This window comes from Saccopteryx leptura, chromosome 5 (assembly GCF_036850995.1).
Source record: "Saccopteryx leptura isolate mSacLep1 chromosome 5, mSacLep1_pri_phased_curated, whole genome shotgun sequence".
Lineage (NCBI taxonomy): Eukaryota > Metazoa > Chordata > Mammalia > Chiroptera > Emballonuridae > Saccopteryx > Saccopteryx leptura.
In genome coordinates, this window is record NC_089507.1 from 84,720,005 (window position 1) to 84,743,396 (window position 23,392).

The window sequence follows — 23,392 nt, forward strand, 5'->3', positions numbered from 1 at the left end:
TCTGATAGACAACAACCGTGATATTTTTCAAATGGTCAAGGATTTGGAATAAAGGTACAGAGGGATAGGTGTTAAAGCACTTAGAGCATCACTAATATTAAGCAGTGACTTACTGACTGGTGTTGAGAATCAGTTACTCAGAAGGCAGGCTTTATTATGTGTTTAGGCCAGTGCACATTCACTCTAATTGGCCCTTTATTTCTCTCATTCTTAACATTACTCCTTTCGTAATTTATATACTGTTTGATTGTTCTCTAGTAGACTGTATCATTTTATTCAGCATATATAATATACTGTTTGAGTCTAAATAGTAGCATACCCTGCTTTGCCTATATAGTTTTTATTTCTTACCAGTCTAGAGGCTAGTCATGTATAATGGCTCTCCACCCTCCCCACATCAAACTCACCAAAGTAGCTCAACATGTATTTACTCAATGATGGGGCAGAAGGCAAACTTCAAAATTAAGGACTTACTCACATAATAATATCCATAAAACATTGGTTTAAATAAAATAATTCCACATATTCTCTCTATATTCAATATTTTTTAAAGTTTAGTTTTAGAGAATTCATAGACAAATAGCCAAACTGCTAACTTCAGCATATATTTTTAATAGGCCAACCTACAATGAATTGTAGAAGCTTGGTCTTTGTTCAATATTGATGTTCTGTTAGAACTGAAGAAACTGGAACAAGTCACATAACTGCACTTGACGGCATGCATTACAAATTCATGTCTCAGTTCAAGTTTTGGAGCTAGTTAGCAACCTTTTCCTAATATCCCATTTAATGCACCATAGTGGCTGTAATAGAATTTTACTTTTCTTCAAGTCTTCAAATTCAGTTTTGATACCCTAGCTCTGCAGCTCTAAATATACTGTTAAATTCCCTCAACTTTCCTCTCTTTTTTGTCAAATTTTTTATTATCCTCTACTCATAGGGCCTTGGGATTCAGCCAGGTCTGGATCTGAATCCTAACTTCATCATATACCAAGCTTTTTCTTTTTCTTTTGGGCAACCTTTGTGTTCTCTGTTTCAGTTTCTTTATCAGAAAATTGAAAAAATGATTTTGACAGAGTGTCTTAGAACTTAAGAAAATAAATGTGAAAACATTAAATATATAGTAGATCCATAATAAATGAAATTGCATTTACCGTATTTACTTTTAAGTTATTCATATCCACTCGAGAACTCAACACCAATCGTCCCCTCTCTTTTACATCATTAATCTCTCATTAAAACAGCTCACTAAATATAAGACACACACACAGACATATTCCCAACAACCTTGCTTTCTCTTCAATCTCTTTTTCAAGGCCAAAGTTAACTGAAAGAATGGTCTACACCAGCTGTCTTTTTATTTCACTCATTTTTTGCCTCCTGATAATCAGAGCTTAAACCCACTACTGAAGCTGCTCTATCAAAGGCCATGGATAATCTGTCATATGTGAGATCTACTGGATTCCTCTCAAATATGCTTTGGCTCAAACTTTGGCCCTGGTTTTCGTGACCCCGTCCTCTTTCTAAATCACCACTGACCCCTTGTAACTTTCTTCTCTTACTCCATCAGCTAAGATTCTTTTAACACAGTCTTCTCTTGTGATAACAGCTAAATCATTGTCTTTAATTTGGACCTTTCCCTTGACTTAAGACTCTGGTTTCAGTTTGCAAGCTGTAAATGTCCATATGGATATATTACAAGCATCTAGATCTCAAGATACCAAATATCCCTTTTCCTCAACCAGTTAATGACTTAATCTCTGCTTATTGAAATGGCCTAAAACTTAAAAGATATTTTCAAGTCCTATTAAAATAGTCACAAATGTCATTTATAGAGACTGTTTGCAAATCTTCTGCATAACACTCCAATTCCATGATCTCATTTAAGCTTCCAACATACATGAGTTTACTATTCCCCATTTTTCATATGAAGAAATAGACTTATAGAAATAAAGTAACTTGCCCAAAGTCACTCAGTTAAAAATATGTCCAACTAAACCTTGAACTCATTTTTTGTAACCTCCCTTTTCCTCAAACAACCCCCCAACCAGACCATCAATTTGGTCAACATATCTCAACAGTTTTACTTAACTGTAATCTATTTCATCAGTTCCCTATTTTTTATTCTTTCTGTGGCTTCCTCAGTTTATAACTCATTTTCTCTCTTTTGGTCTGAAGAGGCGTCCTAAGAGGTCTTTCTCTCCAGTCTTTGTGGCATCAAGCCATTTCATATCAGGCCGCCTACCAAGGACCCACCTTTAATAGCAGACCTCAGTCACCAAAGTCTACTTGTCTTTCCTTCATTTCATTATTTCAGGCTATTAGCTTGACCTAGAACTCCCTTCCTTGTGACTAAAATATTCTGAGCTCTGAACCATGCCTGAATCCCAGTTTAAGCTTCATCTATTCCAGGAAACTTTAAAAGAAAGAGAGAGAGAGACTACAAGTATGTGTCTCCAATGCACACCTTTAATCTCCATTGCAAATTTAGCGTAAACATTGTAAGGCTGAGAACATGTACTCTGGAGCCACCTGCTTTAGTATAAACACTGGCTCTGCTCTTTCTAGTCATGGACCCTTGACTAAGGCAATCTTTTTATGCTTCAGTTTTTTTCAACTGTAAAATGGAGATAAAGACAATGCCTTTCTTTGTAGTATAGTTATTATTAAATATAAATACATTAAAACATGTACAACAACAAGACAAATAAGGAGTGCTCCATAAATGTTAAGTGTTATTATTATTTTTCTTTTATTCAGTCTGAAGGACCTTTTTTATGGAGCTACTTATAGTTTAAAGTAAATACTGGTGAATTATTTTTATTTATTGTGGGCTTTTTTTCCCCCTGTCTCTCCAATAAATTATGAATTCCATAGAGGCAAGGTCAGTTTTATTTTATTTACCACAGTAGCCAGTACCTAACATAGTTTTTGGCAAATACTATAGATCGGTTCACTATTTAAGTATTGAAATGAATGAACCAGTTGGTCAGTGTTGATTTTGTCAACTTCTCAGTTCCTGGGGGCAAGTACCATACACCATTTATTCCATATATCCCATTGCACCCAGCATAATATCTTTGAGTTTGTTGGTAATAAATTGTTTGTTAAATAATAAAAATAGCAAAGACTATTTTTTTCCTAATAAGAAATTTGTAAAAGCATTATGTGGATATGTTCAACAGAGATCAAGTCAACCATGCACAAAGAGTCAGGGGGCTATGGCTAGAAATAAAGGGCAAATATTTATTTGAGGGTTTTCGGATATATAAATCAGATTCACAACCAAGCAATACTCAGAGAGCTCCAAAGAATAAAGAAAAGCTGAGAAATTTATACTAACTAACTGCTTGAGAAGAATCAATCCTGTATTTTGAGCCTCTGGATTGATCCGAGCAGGTAATCCCCCAGATGACCAGGGGTCTGGATAATGGATGTCAGATGGTTCCCCATAAGGTTACCTATTGTATAATATATCTCCAGTAATTGATACACAACTAAAAATTCCAAAATTTTAAGTTCTCAGGCTAGTTAAAGTAAGAATAGAATTATTTCCTAATGCTTCATACTACTTGATTTTAATAATTTAGCAACTTGACGATAATGCCTCCATTTTATTTCTTCATTCTTTCTTCAACCAAAAATGAACATTATTTTCTTGTAGTTGTTTGAGAGAAGTGAATATGGTATAGTAAAATTTGGATATAAGAAACATGAAACCAAAAAAAAAAAATTTAGTAGCTTCAAGAATTTACCATTAGTAAAAGAGACATTTAATACTGTTCAGTATCATGGTACAAGTGGTTTTGATCTTAGCAAATATCACAATGTTTTAGTGTCAATGCACACACTTAACCTTTCTCAGACTCTTCATGTTCTCCACAAACTACATTTTTCTTCTTTTTAATAAATTTTTATTAATGGTAATGGGATGACATTAATAAATCAGGGTACATATATTCAAAGAAAACATGTCTAGGTTATTTTGTCATTAAATTATGTTGCATACCCCTCGCCCAAAGTCAGATTGTCCTCCGCCACCCTCTATCTAGTTCTCTGTGCCCCTCCCTCTCCCCCTAACTCTCTCCCTCCCTCCCTCCCATGTCCTCCCTCCCCCCACCCCTGGTAACCACCACACTCTTGTCCATGTCTCTTAGTCTCGTTTTTATGTTCCACCAATGTATGGAATCATGTAGTTCTTGTTTTTTTCTGATTTACTTATTTCACTCCGTATAATGTTATCAAGATCCCACCATTTTGCTGTAAATGATCTGATGTCATCATTTCTTATGGCTGAGTAGTATTCCATAGTGTATATGTGCCACATCTTCTTTATCCAGTCTTCTATTGAAGGGCTTTTTGGTTGTTTCCATGTCTTGGCCACTATGAACAGTGCTGCAATGAACATGGGGCTACATGTGTCTTTACGTATCAATGTTTCTGAGGTTTTGGGGTATATACCCAGTAGAGGGATTGCTGGGTCATAAGGTAGTTTTATTTTCAGTTTTTTGAGAAACCACCATACTTTCCTCCATAATGGTTGTACTACTTTACAGTTCCACCAACAGTGGATGAGAGTTCCCTTTTCTCTGCAGCCTCTCCAACATTTGCTATTACCCGTCTTGTTGATAATAGCTAATCTAACAGGGGTGAGATGGTATCTCATTGTATTTTTGATTTGCATTTCTCTAATAACTAATGAAGCTGAGCATCTTTTCATATATCTGTTGGCCATTTGTATCTCTTCCTGGGAGAAGTATCTGTTCATGTCCTCTTCCCATTTTTTTATTGGATTGTTTGTTTGTTTGTTGTTGAGTTTTATGAGTTCTTTGTAAATTTTGGATATTAGGCCCTTATCTGAGCTGTTGTTTGAAAATATCATTTCCCATTTAGTTGGCTGTCTGTTTATTTTGATATCAGTTTCTCTTGCTGAGCAAAAACTTTTTATTCTGATGTAGTCCCATTCATTTATCTTTGCCTTCACTTCTCTTGCCATTGGAGTCAAGTTCATAAAATGTTCTTTAAAACCCAGGTCCATGATTTTAGTACCTATGTCTTCTTCTATGTACTTTATTGTTTCAGGTCTTATATTTAGGTCTTTGATCCATTTTGAATTAATTTTAGTACACGGGGACAGGCTGTAGTCGAGTTTCATTCTTTTGCATGTGGCTTTCCAGTTTTCTCAACACCATTTGTTGAAGAGGCTTTCTTTTCTCCATTGTGTGTTGTTGGCCCCTTTATCAAAGATTATTTGACCATATATATGTGGTTTTATTTCTGGGCTTTCTATTCTGTTCCATTAGTCTGAGTGGCTATTTTTCTGCCAATACCATGCTGTTTTGATTATCGTGGCCCTATAATATAGTTTAAAGTCAGATATTGTAATGCCCCCAGCTTCATTCTTTTTCCTTAGGATTGTTTTGGCTATTCAGGGTTTTTTATAGTTCCATATAAATCTGATGATTTTTTGTTCCATTTCTTTAAAAAATCTCATAGGAATTTTGATGGGAATTGCATTAAATTTATATATTGCTTTGGGTAATATGGCCATTTTAATTATATTTATTCTTCCTATCCAAGAACAAGGAATATTTTTCCATTTCATTGTGTTTTTTTCTATTTCTCTTAATAATGCCTTGTAGTTTTCATTATATAGGTCCTTTACATTCTTTGTTATGTTTATTCCTAGGTATTTTATTTTTTTTGTTGCAATAGTGAAGGGGATTATTTTTTTTAGTTCGTTTTCTAATATTTCATTGTTGGCATATAGAAAGGCTATGGACTTTTGTATGTTAATTTTGTATCCTGCGACCTTACTGTATTGGTTTATTGTTTCTAATAATCTTTTTGTGGAGTCCTTCGGGTTTTCGATGTATAGGATCATATCATCAGCAAAAAGTGATACCTTTACTTCTTCTTTTCCGATATGGATGCCTTTTATTTCTTTGTCTTGTCTGATTGCTCTGGCCAGAACTTCTAGCACCATGTTAAATAAGAGTGGAGAGAGTGGACAACCCTGTCTTGTTCCTGATTTAAGGTAGAAAGTCCTCAGTTTTATGCCGTTTAATATGATGTTGGCTGATGGTTTATCATATATGGCCTTTATCATGTTGAGATATTTTACTTCTATACCCATTTTGTTGAGAGTCTTAAACATAAAATTGTGTTGTATTTTATCAAAAGCCTTTTCTGCATCTATTGATAAGATCATGTGGTTTTTGTTCTTTGTTTTGTTGATATGGTGTATTACGTTAACCGTTTTACGTATGTTGAACCATCCTTGAGATTCTGGGATGAATCCCACTTGATCATGATGTATTATTTTTTTAATATGTTGTTGTATTCGATTTGCCAGTATTTTGTTTAGTATTTTAGCATCTGTATTCATTAGAGATATTGGTCTGTAGGTTTCTTTCTTTGTGCCATCCTTGCCAGGTTTTGGTATGAGGGTTATGTTGGCCTCATAAAATGTGTTTGGAAGTATTGCTTCTTCTTCAATTTTTTGGAAGACTTTGAGTAGAATAGGAACCAAGTCTTCTTTGAATGTTTGATAGAATTCACTAGTATAACCGTCAGGGCCTGGACTTTTATTTTTGGGGAGGTTTTTAATAGTTTTTTTCTATTTCCTCCCTGTTGATTGGTCTGTTTAGGCTTTCTGCTTCTTCATGACTCAGTCTAGGAAGGTTGTATTGTTCTAGGAATTTATCCACTTCTTCTAGATTGTTGTATTTGGTGGCATATAATTTTTCATAGTATTCTACAATAATTCTTTGTATATCTATGATGTCTGTGGTGACCTCTCCTCTTTCATTTTGGATTTTATTTATTTGAGTCCTGTGCCTTTTTTCCTTGGTGAGTCTTGCCAAGGGTTTGTCAATTTTGTTGATCTTTTCAAAGAACCAGCTCCTTGTTTTATTGATTTTTTCTATAGTTTTTCTGTTCTCTATTTCATTTATTTCTGCTCTGATTTTTATTATCTCCTTTCTTCGGCTGGTTTTGGGTTGTCTTTGTTCTTTTTTTTTCTAGTTCCTTAAGGTGTGAAGTTAAGTGTTTTACTTCGGCTCTCTCTTGTTTGTTCATATAGGCCTGAAGTGATACGAACTTTCCTCTTATTACTGCTTTTGCTGCATCCCAGAGATTCTGATATGTCGTATTTTCATTTTCATTTGTCTGTATATATCTTTTGATCTCTGCGCTTATTTCTTATTTGACCCATTAATTTTTTAGAAGTATGTTGTTTAGTTTCCACATTTTTGTGGGTTTTTCCCCCTCTTTTTTGCAGTTGAATTCTAGTTTCAAGGCTTTATGATCAGAAAATATGCTTGGTACAATTTCAATTTTTCTAAATTTGCTGATATTGTCTTTGTGGCCCAACATATGGTCAATTCTTGAGAATGTTCCATGTACACTAGAGAAAAATGTATACTCTGTCGCTTTGGGATGAAGTGTCCTGTAGATGTCTATCATATCCAGGTGTTCTAGTATTTCGTTTAAGGCCACTATATCTTTATTGATTCTCTGTTTGGATGACCGATCTAGAGCCGTCAGCGGTGTATTGAGGTATCCAAGTATGATTGTATTTTTGTTAGTTTTTGTTTTAAGGTCAATAAGTAGCTGTCTTATATATTTTGGTGCTCCTTGGTTTGGTGCATATATATTAAGGATTGTTATGTCTTCTTGATTCAACTTCCCCTTAATCATTATGAAATGACCATTTTTGTCTCTGAGTACTTTTTCTGTCTTGTAGTCAGCATTATTAGATATGAGTCTTGCTACACCTGCTTTTTTTTGGGTGTTGTTTGCTTGGAGTATTGTTTTCCAGCCTTTCACTTTGAATTTGTTTTTATCCTTGTTGCTTAGATGTGTTTCTTGTAGGCAGCATATAGTTGGATTTTCTTTTTTAATCCATTCTGCTACTCTGTGTCTTTTTATTGGTAAGTTTAATCCATTTACATTTAGTGTAATTATTGACACTTGTGGGTTCCCTACTGCCATTTTGTAAATTGCTTTCTGTTAGTTTTGTATCTTGTTTGATTCTTCTCTTTTGTTTTTCTATCATTTGTTTTTGTTTGTTTGTGTTCCATACTTCTTTCCTCTGTTGCTACCTTTTTTAAGTCAAGTGTTTTTGTGGTGGTTTTTTCAAGGGTGGTTACCATTAAGTAATGAAAAGGGTACCTACCATATTCATTGTAGTACCCTATCTTATGAGTATTTCTGCACTTCATCGTCCTTTGCTACTGTTAATCTCCATCCTCTCCCCCCTTTTTTTTCCTTTGTTGTCACAGTTTAAGTTTGGTTTTATTGTGTTCTTGGTGGAGCTGTTACTTGTGGTTTTGTTTTCTTTTGTTCTTTGAATCTGGTTGGAAAACCCCCTTTAGTATTTCCTGGAGTAGGGGCTTTCTGCTGATAAATTCTCTCATCTTTTCTGTATTTGTGAATGTTTTTATATCTCCTTCGTACTTGAAGGATAGCTTTGATGGGTATAGTATTCTTGGCTGAAAGTTCCTCTCTTTCAGGGCTTTAAATATTGGGGTCCACTCTCTTCTAGCTTGTAGAGTTTCTGCTGAGAAATCTGATGATAATATAATAGGCCTTCCTTTATATGTTGTACTCTTCTTTTCCTTGGCTGCCTTGACAATTTTTTCTTTGTCATTGGTTTGTGTCATCTTTATTATGATGTGCCTTGGAGTGGGTTTGTTGGGGTTACAAAAACTCGGTGTTCTGTTTGCCTCATGAATTTGAGGCTTTAGTTCTTTCCACATGCTTGGGAAGTTCTCGTCTATTATTTGTTTGAGTATATTCTCCATTCCATTTTCTTTCTCTTCTCCCTCTGATATACCTATTATTCTTATGTTATTCTTTCTGATGGAGTCAGACAATTCCTGTAGGGCTTTCTCGTTTTTTATTATTTTTGAGTCTCTTTCTTCTTCTCTCTGTTGTGCCTCAAGTTGTTTGTCTTCTATTTCACTAATCCTATCTTCTATCTGGGCTGTTCTGTTAGCTAAGCTTGTTACCTTATTTTTCAGCTCGTGAATTGAGTTTTTCATTTCTGTTTGATTTGTTTTTATAGTTTCAATTTCCTTGGTAATATATTCTTTGTGTTCATTGAGTTGTTTTCTGATCTCCCTAAATTGCCTTTCTGTGTTTTCTTGTATATCTCTGAGTATTTTTAAGATTTCTATTTTAAATTCTCTGTCATTTAGCTCCAAGGCTTCCAATATGTTAAGTCTTTTCTCCATAGATTTTTCCACATCTATTTGTGTTACCTCTCTTTCTTTTGTATCCATAATATTCGATTTCCTCTTTATTATTGGCATCTGAGGGTGGTCTTGTTGATAGCACTAATTAGAATTAATAAAGAGTAAAAAGTAAAAGAAAAAAAAAAAAGGTAAAATACCCCACAAAAAAAAACAGTAATAATTTATTATTTCCCCCTTTTTTCTTTCTTCTCTTTCCCTCCTCTCCCCACCTCAGGGAAATATCGTGATGACCTGTGAATTATATTATGCTAAATGGAACAAAAACTGCCTGTAATGGAGGGCCTGATTTGGGGTGAAGAGTTCAAGGGGCAAAAAAAGGAAGTAGGGACCTACTAAATGCAAAAAAAAAAAAAAAAAAAAAAAGGAAGAAAATCTTAGACAAGCATAAGGTGATTTGCTTATAAGTGATGGTCGACTAAGAGATATAATGAGAGGGATAAGAGGGAACTAGAAAAAAGGAGAAAAAAAAAGAATAATAAAGAAGAAAAAAATAAAAATAATAAGTAAAAATCTGTTGTATTAAGTGGAGCGAAGACTAAATACAATGGAGACCTTGGGTTGGGAGGAATGCTAGTGAGTTAAAAAGCAATGTAAAAAGTACCCAAAATGCCACAAAAATAAACAAACAAATAAAAAAAACAAAAACAAAAGCGAAAAAGAAAAATAAAACCTAAAAAAACCCTTGAGTCCCAAATTAAATAATTTGTTTGTGATTGGGGATTAAATGGGAGGAAAAGTAAAACGAGAAAAGAAAAAACGAATAGAAAGGAAAAAATAAGTAAAAGAGAAAAACAAAGGAAGAAAAAAAAGGAAGAGAAAAAAACAACATAAAGCAAAACAAAAAAAAACAAAAGAGGAGAGAGTGAGAGTTAAGTGTTTTGGAGTATAACCTTAAAGGAGGGTGAGGATGAAGAAAAGAAATAAAATGTAACACTCATGGGTAGTGTAGTTCAAGAAAAGGGAAGCATAAGATGGGCAGAGAATAAAAGGACCGAGGTGGAGGAAATAGAAATAATAATAATAAAGGCAATAGGATAGAAGAAACAAACAACAAAAAAAAAAAATTAGTGGAACAAGTTGTAAAGTCTGTGGATTTTTCTTGATTTTGAGAGGTTAACTTCTTCCTTTTTCTTTTCTCTCCCTCTTCCTGGTCGGTGACTCTGTACCCCAGGCTCTTCCCCTGTGTCACACTTAGGTAGGGATTTGCAGTTGATGGGATTCTATGGCAATTTCATATAATTGGCTTTAGTCTTGCTGGTAGTCAAGGCTTGTTGGCATTTGCAGGGTCCAACAATGAGAGAGTTTGCTTTCCTGGTGTCTCTCTCCTAGTCCCCCCTTCCTGAATTAGCAGCCTGGTGATCCAGCTATAAGGCTGCTACTGCTTCTGCCTGGGGAGTAAGAGGCTCAAAGAGCTAGGAAATCCCCACTCTATCCCCACTCAGCGCAAGGCTTTGGGAAAGGCTCTGGCAGTCAGAGCCTCCAGTGTAATCAGGCGGGGGTGGGAGTCAATTGTTGTCAAGGTGACTGTTCAGCACCTAGCATTCAGTTGGACCACTCAACCCAGGCTTTCCACACTTTGTAGCCTGTTTTGGCTGGGAAGAAGAGGCACTAGTCTCTGCTTGCGACTAGTGTAGTATAGATCTTATTATCTGCCAAGTCCCTCTTGTTAGCGTTTATCCCTGAATATGGAGGCTCTATCAATCAGAAGTTGCCCCCGCCCCTTTAGCGAGAGGCACTAAAAAATATCACGCCTCTTGTCTTGGATCGCTGAACTGAGAGAGATCTTATCAATTAGAGCCCCGTCGGTGTGCAGATTTCATGGGTTAAGCTAATTTCAGTGATTGGGTCCGCAGCTGTGCTCCCAAAGGTATTTCAGGCTTCCTGCGCACCCCTCCCCCAATGCTTGATTGTTAGCTTGAATGGCTGGGTGACGTGCCCCGCCCACGGAGAGAATCTCCCAAGTAGGGAAGACCGCCCTGGTGCCTCTCCCGCTCGCCCCGCCGCTGGCGGCTGGGGCGCACCGGGTGCAGGATAATGGGGCACCCTGGGTGTGCGGGCCAGTAGGGCGCTCTGGGTGCGTGGGATGCCCAGGGCACGCGCACGAATGGGGTGCTCTGGGCACCGGTGGCTGGGGACTCTCACTCGCAGTGCGCGGGCCGCTGGGAACGTTAGCGGTGCTTGCTCTGCGACTGGACCGCGGCACCAGGCACACGCCGGCGGCTGCTCGCAGCTCCCTGAGTGTGGGCCGACTCACCACAGGCGCACTCCCTACGCGGCTTGAATGAACGTCCCTGCCGTAGTTAGCTTCTTCACCGCCCCCCCCCCCCCCCCCGTCTCTCAGATTCAAGTGATAACAGTCTTTTCGCTTTCAGTTTGTGTGGAACTCCGGAATGCTCCGACGATAAATTTTTCTGTTTCTAGTTGATAAATTTGTTGTGATTTTGGGGAGATCTGTCGGATGCGCTGTTCACGGCGCCATTTCCGTGACGTCACTTCATTTTTCTTCTTAAGAACTAGATTCAGGCCAACACAATGCATTGAAACATCAGCCAGTGCATTTTACCATAATTTATCTAAACATCTAGAGCTATTTTGTGATTTCGTTTAAATATTTTCTTAATAAATTTATTTCTTAGAGATAGAATATCTAGATTTTCCAGTTTTCTAATTTGTAAAATATCTTTTCTGGCAGTGTTAAGTGTTTACATAGCAAGTAAACGATCAAGTATGTACTTGTTATCGCAAATGGCAAGAGTTGAAAAGAGATTAAAAACTTCTTTTGTCAATATCGGAGAAGTAAGCAGTTTTATTTCATACATGTCATTGTCCATTCAGTAAATTCTCTAGACAGTGACCAATTACTGAGCTTGCAGGTGCTAGTTATTGCATTTCCTGACCAGTAAGATAGTTACTATGAGTGATTTTAATAAATAATTTTGAATAATAAAATTATAAATACTATAGCTTTTGAATAAGTCTTAAAGAACATTCACATGGAAATATACAACTATGAAAATATCTAAAATCACAATGCAAGTTGTTTTGACTTTTCTGATGGTAAACATTTGCCATGAAATTATGAATTGCTGTTTACGTTAAGTCTACTGATTTAAGATTTTTAAGATTAGTGGCATTGTTCCTATAACATTACTTGAAAGGCATCTTAATCTTTATCCAGATCAAGTTCAGTTTTTGTTATTGTTTCACATAGATCTGACTCAGGAAAGGAAGGGAAAGAAGAGAACTAGCCTTTGGTGAGTTCTATGTCAAGCATTGAGCCTGGTGCTTTCACATTATATCCTTATATTCATCTGTGTGAATTGGATATTTTCCTCCCATTTTACAGATCAGAACTTCAGAACCTGCCACTTGTTTGGGATTATGCTATAATCTAAGAAAGCTATATTTCCCATCTACGCCTAATTATTTTTCCATTTAACGGTTTTTCCACCTAACTATAACCTTTCTCTGTGTTCCTTAAAATTGTATACCATTAAAGTATTATTTTTCATTATTGAGCTTTAGTATTTATATTCCAGTAATACATAAATATATCTGTAACTCTATTGAATCTTATATGAAAAAAATTCTTCTAATCATTGGAGCCCAGAAACCAGAGGAGACAAAGCTGTTCCTACATGTGTGAAAGGACTAAAATTCAATTGAGAATACATTTAAAGTAGGATTTTAAATACTTTTGTTTTACTATCTTGAATTGTAAAAGTGACTTGTGGTAAAAATATAAAAAGACTGTTTTTTTAGCCTCAAATCAGCTCTTTAATAAGTAAATCAATATTTTATCCTGTATTGTAACATACTGCAATTAAATGAAACAATATCTAATGGAGCAAGGGGTAATCATTTCTGGTTGGAGTAAGAAGACTTGCCGGGGGAAAGTCAGTTACGATATTTGTAGAGAGGCACCTGGATTTAACTCCTAATTATAACTGCATGTTTATTTAATGAAAAAGGATATTTCTATGTAACAGGGAAAAAAAGTGCAATAATTTCTCTTTTTAAATCATGAATGTTGAAGGCTGAAGCCCCTTGGTGGCAGTGTACTCAGTGAGCAAAGTACTTCAGGCAAAAGAAAGTCTCACTGCTGCAGAACTTGTTCACAAAATAATAAAGCAATAGCTGTATCCCAGCAGATAATGAAATAGATGAACATAACAATATCCAAACATTTTCATAAATATTTTAAAAATGTAAATGGAGGCAGTATTATAACGGTAACAATTGAAATCACCTAGAATTTTTCCTAAGGAGAAGATAAATCATGAATAAAATTTTAAATAAAAAGTATTTGACTGAAAGACATAAAGGCTGTGTCTGAATGAAAGCAATAGAATGTGCAATTGTGGGGAGAAGACAGAGAGAGTAAATTTAAGCTCTGACTTAGACCAGAAAACCTAGTCATTTTATCTAATTTTTTTTCATAAGAAATAGATTATCCTTGGACTTGACAGTAATTAGCTAAGAGTGACTATGTATCTATTTTTTTAAAAGCTTTAACATTTAAAAATGGGATTTTAATATAATATACCAAGAAATGTTGTTTTTAGAGCTCAAAGGAGCTCATACACACATTCATAGTAGGTATTTAAAAGTACAGGCAATAGGATTATTTTTACTGAAAATAAAAGTGAAAAATGCAGTGAGATAAATCAAGATGGTTTCGTTTTCTAATCTTCTTTTTTTTTTTTTTTGTAGAATGATTCTCTTTCCTAAATGTTTTGTGAACTTTTTATCATTTCAAGGGAGAAAAAGATGAAACAAAATCAAAAGCAAATATATATATATATATATTGCCATGTGGACATCTTTGGCTGCAAAATACAATAAAGTAAACCACATTATGACAGAGATAGAAACAAGAGTTGCCGTTTAAATGGATCGTTATTATTATTAATAGTCCTAATTATTTTTGGTATAAATAAAAGTAACATTTGAAAGTAGATTTGTTGACCTTTAATAACTGGTGTTTATTAAGAATCAAGGCACTTAACGTCTGCTAAAGATATACTTTGCTTTACTGTCATATTATATCTGTTCTTTTCTAAGAATTTAATGTGGTTCATATTTTTTATTCAGTTTTTCTTTTCAATTTAAATATTTAAACAAGTTGTTGATATTTTAAGAACAAAATATATAAGTATGTATTCATTTTAAGTTCTGAGAACAGACACAGATTTATTTTATTTATTTTTCTTAAAATGATTAGGGTATGAATGACACTTATAAGTCAACATCTACATTTTAAAGAGCTCACTAAATCAGAAATCTATTATCATCACTTTTTTATGCCAAGCTGAGGTTTTGTTCTTATAGATTTCAATCTGATTTTACAGAGAGCCTATATACCAGTGGTAGTCAACTTGGTCCCTACCGCCCTCTAGTGGGCATTCCAGCTTTCATGGTGGGTGGTAGCGGAGCAACCAAAGTACAAATAAAAAGATAGATTTAACTATAGTAAGTTGTTTTATAAAGATTTATTCTGCCAAACAGCGAAAATCTGACATAAAGTACTTGGTAAGTAATGATTATTATATGCTTTAACTTGCTGTAACTCTGCTTTATAAATTTTATAAAGTTACTTCCCTACTTTATAAATCACCATTACTGTGGAACCCGTGGACAGTTAGAAAATTTTACTACTAACAGAGATACAAAAGTGGGCAGTAGGTATAAAAAGGTTGACTACTCCTTCTATATACCTTTTAAAAAAAATAAGTCAAGGCTAGCAATCTGAATAAAGAATGCAGAAGAGCCTGATAGGCTGTGATTCAGTGGTTAGAGTGTTGGACTGGGATGCGGAGGACCCAGTTTCGAGAACCCGAGGTCACCAGCTTGAGCGCAGGCTCATCTAGTTTGAGCAAAGCTCACCAGCTTGGACCCAAGGTCACTGGCTTGAGCAAGGGGTTACTTGATTGGGTTATAAGGCCCACAGTCAAGGCATATATGAGAAAGCAATCAATGAACAACTAAGGTGAAAAACTAATGATTGATGCTTCTCATCTCTCTCCATTCCTGTCTGTCCCTATCTATCCCTCTCGCTGACTTTCTCTGTCTCTGTACAAAAAAAAAAAAAAAAAAAAAAGGAACGCAAATGACAAAATTCCATGCTAAGCATATGAATGTAAGTACCGACTTTCTTTTTCTTTTACTTTCTTTTATGTATGTAAACCAACAGTGGTACAGAAGTAAATTTCATATTTGGTACATTTCAATGAGAAAATGCATCTATTTACATTTTCCTTTCAATTTAAAAGTAATATTGGTTGTTTCCAAATATTTGGAAAATACAAAGAAATATAAAGATTATTTATATTCCCACCTTCTAGAAATACCACTTTAAATATTTTAATGTGTTTCGTTACATTCATTTTTTGAAATTTAAATAAATTTAAATGACTCAAACCTATTATTAGGTAGGAAGCTCTCAGAGTCCAATCATTCCTAGAAATATTTGAGTAACAGATTTTTTATGTCTTTAATATCAAATGATTCTATGTTCTGGCTTCTCCAGGTGATGGATGATAGCATCTTTCTCTAGCTCTTTCAGCTCCCAACAGTGTTGCCCTTTTCCCTAGAGTCCCACACAGATGCCATTCACAGAGGATCTCTGTGTGAATAGCGTATTTTACTTTAAAAGTTTAGGGTCATGGAGGGCAATGACCTTGGCACTAATCTTCATCAATGATGATCAGCCCTTTGCCTCCAAACACTTCCCTAGTAAAAATAAGTAAGAAGTCTTACTTCTCTTCTCTTGCAAACTCCCTAGAGTTTGGTCATCTTTTATCATTGTTCTCAATTTATGTCCTTAAAATATAAATTTCCTTCTTCAAACAATTTATCAAGATCTTCAAAGAAATTCAGAAGAATCCTGGTGTCAGTTGTTAAGATATAGATTTTCCATGCATTACTTTTACATTGTAATAACATTTTATATTGTATGCTTTCAATTTAAAATTACATTCACTCTTAATTTATTGTTATATATGCCTTGTAAACCCGATAACTTCATATTAATAGAAATATAATATGTGATAAATCCTTCTAGAGATAACCCAAGAAGTCACTACTTCACTTCCTCAAAATGATCATCAGAGAAAAGTCACTGAAAACTCCAACACTTGCATCTAAAAGTAGCATGGTCCTACCTGAAAAATGTAAGAGGATTTGAACCAGTTAAAAACCCAAATGGTGCTTATCAGGAGCAAGATATCAGATGTTGATGAATCAGGGTCACAAGGGAGGCCCAGATTGTATATACATGCTGAGCTAATAAATGCATGAAGTGACGGAATTTCCTAGCTTGAGGGCAGAACAATCCCTATGTCCAAGTCGAGCAGCTCTGCCTTGGACTCTTACAATTTTCTCATTTTAAGACTGGAAGGGATTTTGCTTAACAAAAATTTATTTTTCAGTTAAGGTTTAATATGCTTCTTATAAAATTGATTTAGTTCTAGGGAGCAACCCAGGACAGACTTGATGAAAGGAAAGAGAAATTTTAACATTTAAGAGCACCAAGCAACAATATTGATTTAATCATGTAGTGTGCTCTCTGCTGCTTTGAGAATGTTTGGGTCTAGACAAGTATTTCCACAGATGGAGAAGAGAGAGATTTAACCTACTACTTGCCATGGTTTCAATATGATAACTAGGTAAAGAGTGAAATATCCAGTTAATTAATTGACAGGTTGCTTGATTCCAAAATTCATTAATTATTTATTAAATTTTAGTGTAAGTATTTTAAGTTTTAGAAAGTGTAAATCCACAACAAAACTCTTTTGATTTTAGGTATTGCCTAAAATGTGCCCATTGAGTTTGAAAATTAAATAAAAAGTGTTGGGAATTAAAGAAGGAGGAAGAGTAAAGGAACTAAGAAAGAAACAGACATTAGCAAAACAGAAGTGGGTAAGGCAGGTATCTCTGGCATTCTGCCCACTCAGTTACGCAGAGAAAGCAATTTTTGATAAGTTTCTTTACACATTCTCTCATGGGTTATATGTTTAATACAACATATGGGAGACAGCTTAATTCAAAGTGGAGAAAATGTGATAGTGATTTTCCAAATTTATTTTATCAACTGTGAATTATTGAGAAAACTATCCTTAGGCTGTGTATCAATAGCATGACCATCAGAAAAGATATTTCTCCTGGCCACTGAGCCCAGTGAACTGCTTAAAATAATCTCTCCTTGAAATGGTGTTAGTTTGGTTTAACAAAGTCAGGCAAAAAAAAAAACAAAAAAAACCAAAAACCCAAAACAAAACCCATTTGTAATTCACAGTAGGGACTATTCACAGATGTCACAGCTGCTGTTTTTTCACAGTGTTGCTACCTAATAAATGATTCACATTTTAAAAAAGTTTCTAGAAGAGCTAACAGAATCTGTGTATTTTCTATTTACAGACATACATCACATAACCCTAAAAATTATTTTTCCTGGGTTCTTATCCCTTGTCTACCTCCACACAAAAGGAAACAGAAAGAATGAAGTCAGGATAATACCCAGTAGTCTCTAGGACATTATCATCATTTAGGGAAAAAAAGAGACAAGTGGCACTGGGAAAAGCAAGAGGAATAACACATCTGAACAGCCCCTGAGTTGTGTTTTTTTTTCTAACTCAAGCACTTAAACAGATTACTGTATTATCAATTTATATAACCATACATGAAATTAGCTCTCATTAAACTGTAACAAAGAAAAGATTTTGTAATACTGATATAGTGCATGGTTTATGTTTCTAGTTTTGGAGATAAGCACAGTGCATTATCTTTATGATTTAGATTTTTTACATAAGAAATGCTATTTTCTCATAAAAAGGGTATACTCACATATCTCATAATATTGGTGTCTGTCATCTTTCTTATTCCAATGTCAATTTTATCTCCTTCAAAATTGTCAAGTAAACTTTTTACCCCAATTATAAATCAATATTTTTTAAATATTTATTTTTGTTTTGTTTTTTAATTAAGTGAGAGGTGGGGAGGCAGAGGGACAGACTCCTGCATGCACCCCGACCAACTGGAATCCATCCAGCAAGGCCCCTGCAGGGCGATGCTCTGCCTGTCTGGGCCACTGCTCCATTCCTCGGCAACCAAGCTATTTCAGCTCCTGAGGAAAAGCCATGGAGCCATCCTCGGTGCCTGGGGAAAACTTGCTGGAACTATTTGAGCATGGCTGTGGGAGGAGAAGAGGGAAAGAGAGAGAGAAAAAAAAAAAAAGAAGTGGGAGAGGGAGGGATGGAGAAACAGATGGTTGCGTCTCCTGTGTGCCCTGACTGGGAATTGAACCTGGAACTTACACACGCTGGTCTGACGCTCTACCGCTGAGCCAACCAGCCAGGGCAAGAAATGCTTTATTAAAACCATTATTTCAGAAATTAATGACTCTTTTGATAAACCCTTGGGGGTACTTTGTCCTTCTAATTGCTGAACCCTGCAAAATAATGCCTCATCATTCCAGGCAGAACAAAACCTTAGCATTTGAGGAGAATCATAGTTTTATTGCTAAATGAGATTTATCTTGAAATATCTTTTAAAGATAGGTGAATACCTATTCATCTTCATTTTTTAGGAAATATTTTGTATACCAATGGCTGCTCCCACTGTACAATTAGACTCATCTCCCATTGTCCTCATCTCCGAGTACATAGAAAACAGCTGCAGTGGCAAATTCAGTCACAGCAAATGCATATTTCAGAATTTATGTCTCTGCTCTAATCTTTATTGTTCCAAATGTCATATCTTCTTGGAATGCAGCCATGGTATATTAGAACAAACAACACTATTATTTTGATTACCTATGGGCTCAGTAGGTAGTGATTTTAATGCTTATTAAATTAAAATTAATTGATTACCCATAGGTAACAAGGCAATTCATGAAAGTACTAGAGGGAAATAATATATGTGCTTACAGTTCCTGTCCAATAAAGATCATTAATATGTTAAATTTTTTTCAAGATTGAAACAGCATCTCATTCTAAACAGATAGTTAATTATTTTTAATGTATTCATTCAGATACAGGCAGTGTATAGTTTTCTTTCAAATGTCACACCCCTACATATATTGTCTAAATTGTCTCAGTTTCTTGGAGTCCTAAATTTTAATAATCCTTAGGCTTCTGTTTTCTCAGAAACCTTTCGAACTTGAGATCCCCTCCCACCAAGCTTCTTTCAAAGGAATTAGCTTGCACAGAACAGAATAGTCTGGAGCTATCACTTGCAAGCCTGTTGGTCAAAAGGAAATGCAATTTCAGTGTGTGCAAAATTGATCACAAATGTTAATTAGAGCAATGGCTGTTGACATCACCGCTTTAGAAAGTGAACTTCATGAAATAAATACAATGGCATTATGCTTTCAGAATGAAAGCTTGCAAAGGCAAATTAATAAAAATTTCAGTGGGAAAATATAACTTAGAAATTCTTCTCTATCAATTGGCTCTGAATTTTAATCATTCTCAATGCTTGAGGATAGAATTGGGTATGTAATATAGGTAATCCAGTATAGACTCGCCATATACTTTCTTGCTGGCAGTGTGGCATGGTTTCTACTTTTAGTTAATATAAGGTCTTTCTAAGGTCAGATTATAGATGAGTGCAGCATTGGTGGTATAGCGGTGAGCATAGGAGCCTTCCAGATTACACATGAGAAAAATGTGTATACATATATACATATACAATATATAATGATGTCTCTAACATCTAATATATATGGAATACTCATTAAATATAGCCCTGAGCCAAGTAAAATGAGTTTTTCTTTATCTTTCCTTATGTGGGGACACCTTTCTTGTGATAGACATGGATGTGAGGAATTAAGGATTCTGTCTGATTTATTTTGCCTTTAAAAACATAGTGTAATAGGAAAATAAATGGTATCAGTTAAAGGTTAAATTTGGATTTATTTTAAATAATTCTTGAGCCAGAATATCAATGGTCTCTCTAATTTTCATTTAATAAATCAATTTATTAATTGTTCCAACAAATATTTATTGGGTATCTATTAGATGCGAGGTATTGTTATAAACACTGGAATTTAAAACATACTAAAACTTCTACCATCTTTGTACTCAGACTCAAATGATAAAAAATACAGACTATAAACAGATACATAATTAAGACATATAATGAAGCCAATGGACATTAATGTTTAAGGCCAAGATGGTGTGAGGTATTGTGTGAGGAGCATGGGAGCAGTTTTGAAATAAGTAGGGTGGAAAGCCTCACTGAGAGAGAAAGCAGCCTTTTGGTGACAACCTTAAAGCTATAAAATCCATGTGGATATCTGGATGGAAACTATTCCAATAAGAGAAAACAGCACATTAAATGCAAAGGCCCTGAGGTGAATGTGCCTGGTTTGTCCAAAACAAAGAGTAAGTTGGCCCATGTCACCAAAGCAGAGTGAATGAGAGAGAAAAATAATAAAAATGTATGGAGTCAGAAAAGTAACAAAGGCCAGAATATGTAGGGCCTTGTATGCAATGGTGAGGATTTTGAAGAAAGAAAGCTGTCAGAGAATTCTGAGGAGAGGCATACTCTGATATAACTCTCTGGCTGCCCTTCTGATAGGGCAGCCTATCCAAGGATAGGGCAGGAGAAATGGGAACTGAATGGGGACTACTCCAATAATCCACAGGATAGATGATAATGTAATAATTGCCTAGATTAGGATAACAGAGGCAGAGATGGTGAGAAGTAGTTATATTTGAAATATGCTGGCATTTTACAGGAGAGCCAACAGATTGATTCTTTGAAGGTGAGATGTAAAAACAAGTGAGGAGTTAGTGATGTCTCTGAAGATTGTGGTTGAAGCAGAAGAAATAAATTGCTACATGTTGAGGTGAGGGATTGTATAAAGAACAGGATGGCATGAAAAGATCAATCTGGTTTTGAACATATTACATTTTAAATGACTAGTAGATATTCCAAAGTTAAGAAGTTGAGGTGATAGGGGATACTAACAGAAAAAAACTAGAAATGAGCAAGCAGTCATTGAGATGAGGAGAAACATCAAAATCTATTGACCTGGAAGTCAAGTGAAAAAAAAAAACTTCACAGAAGAATAGTGGCCAACTGTCTCAGATGCTACTGACAAGATAACTATAATAAGGACAAACAATCAACCTTGGATCATAGCAATGTGGCCATCAGGAACAGTTTATTTGAAGTGCTCTGTGCAAAAGGGTGTGAGCGAGGTGACAAGCCTTGAGATGATGAAGAGGATCAGGTCAAAAAAGGAGTGGAATTGGGGATAATGAGTATAAAGCCATTCTTTGGGGTGCTTTACTATAAAGGTAAGCAGAGAAAAGGTATTGTAGCTGGTAAGCAATGTAAAGTCAATTGAGATGTTTGATTTTTATTTTTTTAAAGATTAAGGGAATGACATGATTGTAAGCTAATGGGAATGACCAATAGAGAGAGAAAAATCAATGATTCTGATAAAGAGAAAAAGCACTGGCCAAACACTATTGTATCTGTTTAACAGGACAAGAAAGACACTTGCATAAATAATATGTGTGTGTGTTTATATGTGTATATTTATTTTTTCCTGAAAAAACTAATCATATATAAATCTTTCCAAATATTGAAGAGGGAGCAGTGAGTCACTGGGAGAAGAGAGATTAGGACAAAATGTTCTAATGAAGTATGAGCATCATTACTTTGGGAATAATTCTGAAGAAATTTTATTCTCATTTTTAGTTTGTCCCAAATATGTCTTATTAACTGTTTTTGGTGGGGATAAAGAGTGAAGCATGATTCTATAGTAGACACATTTCCTGATGAGGGGTTAGGAATCCCTGATGAAAAGCTTCTAGGGGAGGAGACACATGAGACACACGCAGCCTCTAACTGGGCTGAGTGACTTGCAGAGAGACTGAACTGTCAGGGAGGAATCAGAGTAGTTTAATCTGTCAGACATCAGTATCCATTCACACTGACAGATCTGAAACCCAAAGCCTAGATTTGAGCCCATGGCTGTGACTTCAGCCAAAGCAAGCACATTTCTCTCTTTATTAGTGTTTAATTTGCTTTTCTCAGTACTGTGGAGTCTACTTATTCAGATCTGGCTTTCACTAAAACATCAGTAAGCCAATTAATTCATTTTCTTAATGAGAACTCTCTATTACAGGAATGGGTAACTGCACAGACTTTTATTGCATCTGTCAATCTTGCATTTGGTGGGAGAATGCCAATTATCCGAACAATCTGGCTCATTACAGGAGTGTTGGACCGTGGTGCTAAACAAGCCTGCAGCTTGCTTACAATAATACTGTAGAAGTAGGGAGGACTTCGACTTGATTGTTTGTTGAAGACTTATTATATAATAGGTTAGACTAGAACCTTCATGCACATTCCCTCATTCCCTGTTCTCCACTAATGTATAAGGAACTGCTACCTATCTTATATTTTGGGGAACTGAGGCTCACATGTTAGAGAGTTAGCAAACTGTGGAGCTAGAATCTTCATCAAATGACTTTTTAAAAAGTAGGCTAGCCATAAAAGTATTAAGGGTCTCCATGAATTTTTTAATGATTTAAATTATTCTTTTTTTTAGCATAAACTATAAGAGTGGAAAAGAAAGGGAGTGGATTTTACATTAGCACAAAGGGACGTAGAGTGATCTAAATTTAATAAAAAACACTCATTGAGTAAGCCAGTGCCTCGTCTGCAGTCCTATGCATTCTGTCCTTGATATCCCCACCTATGTCCATATGGTGCTCTTAAATAAAATGTCAACCTCGTCACTAGATTACTATCCTCATAGTTATTTCCAAACATTTATTGAGCACTCATTGCATATATCATAGGATTTTTAGAGAGAGAGAAAAGAGAAAACTGTAATTTTATTTCTTTCTGAAATCTACTTCATTAACTATCAGAATGTTGTAAATTTCAAATTGTGTATGTGACAGGTCTTTGGAATTTGTAAAAAAGCATTTCATATATACTTCAGCAATGTTTTTAGTATCACTTTTCTAAGGGGACTTTTTTTTTGGTTTTAAATTAGTTGTCTAGTTGTAACTCAGTTCCCTCAACTATTTACATATCACAAATTTTAGTAAATTATAGGATGTCAGAAAGTAGAAGGCTGCCATTTTGTAAGGCAAGTATCGCCACCA

The 23,392-nt window shown here is 35.2% G+C and overlaps 1 protein-coding gene across 2 annotated transcripts in view; it reads left to right on the forward strand.

Moving 5' to 3' along the window:
- Nucleotides 1-23,392, forward strand: part of BANK1 (B cell scaffold protein with ankyrin repeats 1) — a 376,917-nt gene that overhangs the window by 171,717 nt on the left and 181,808 nt on the right. The window lies entirely within an intron of this gene.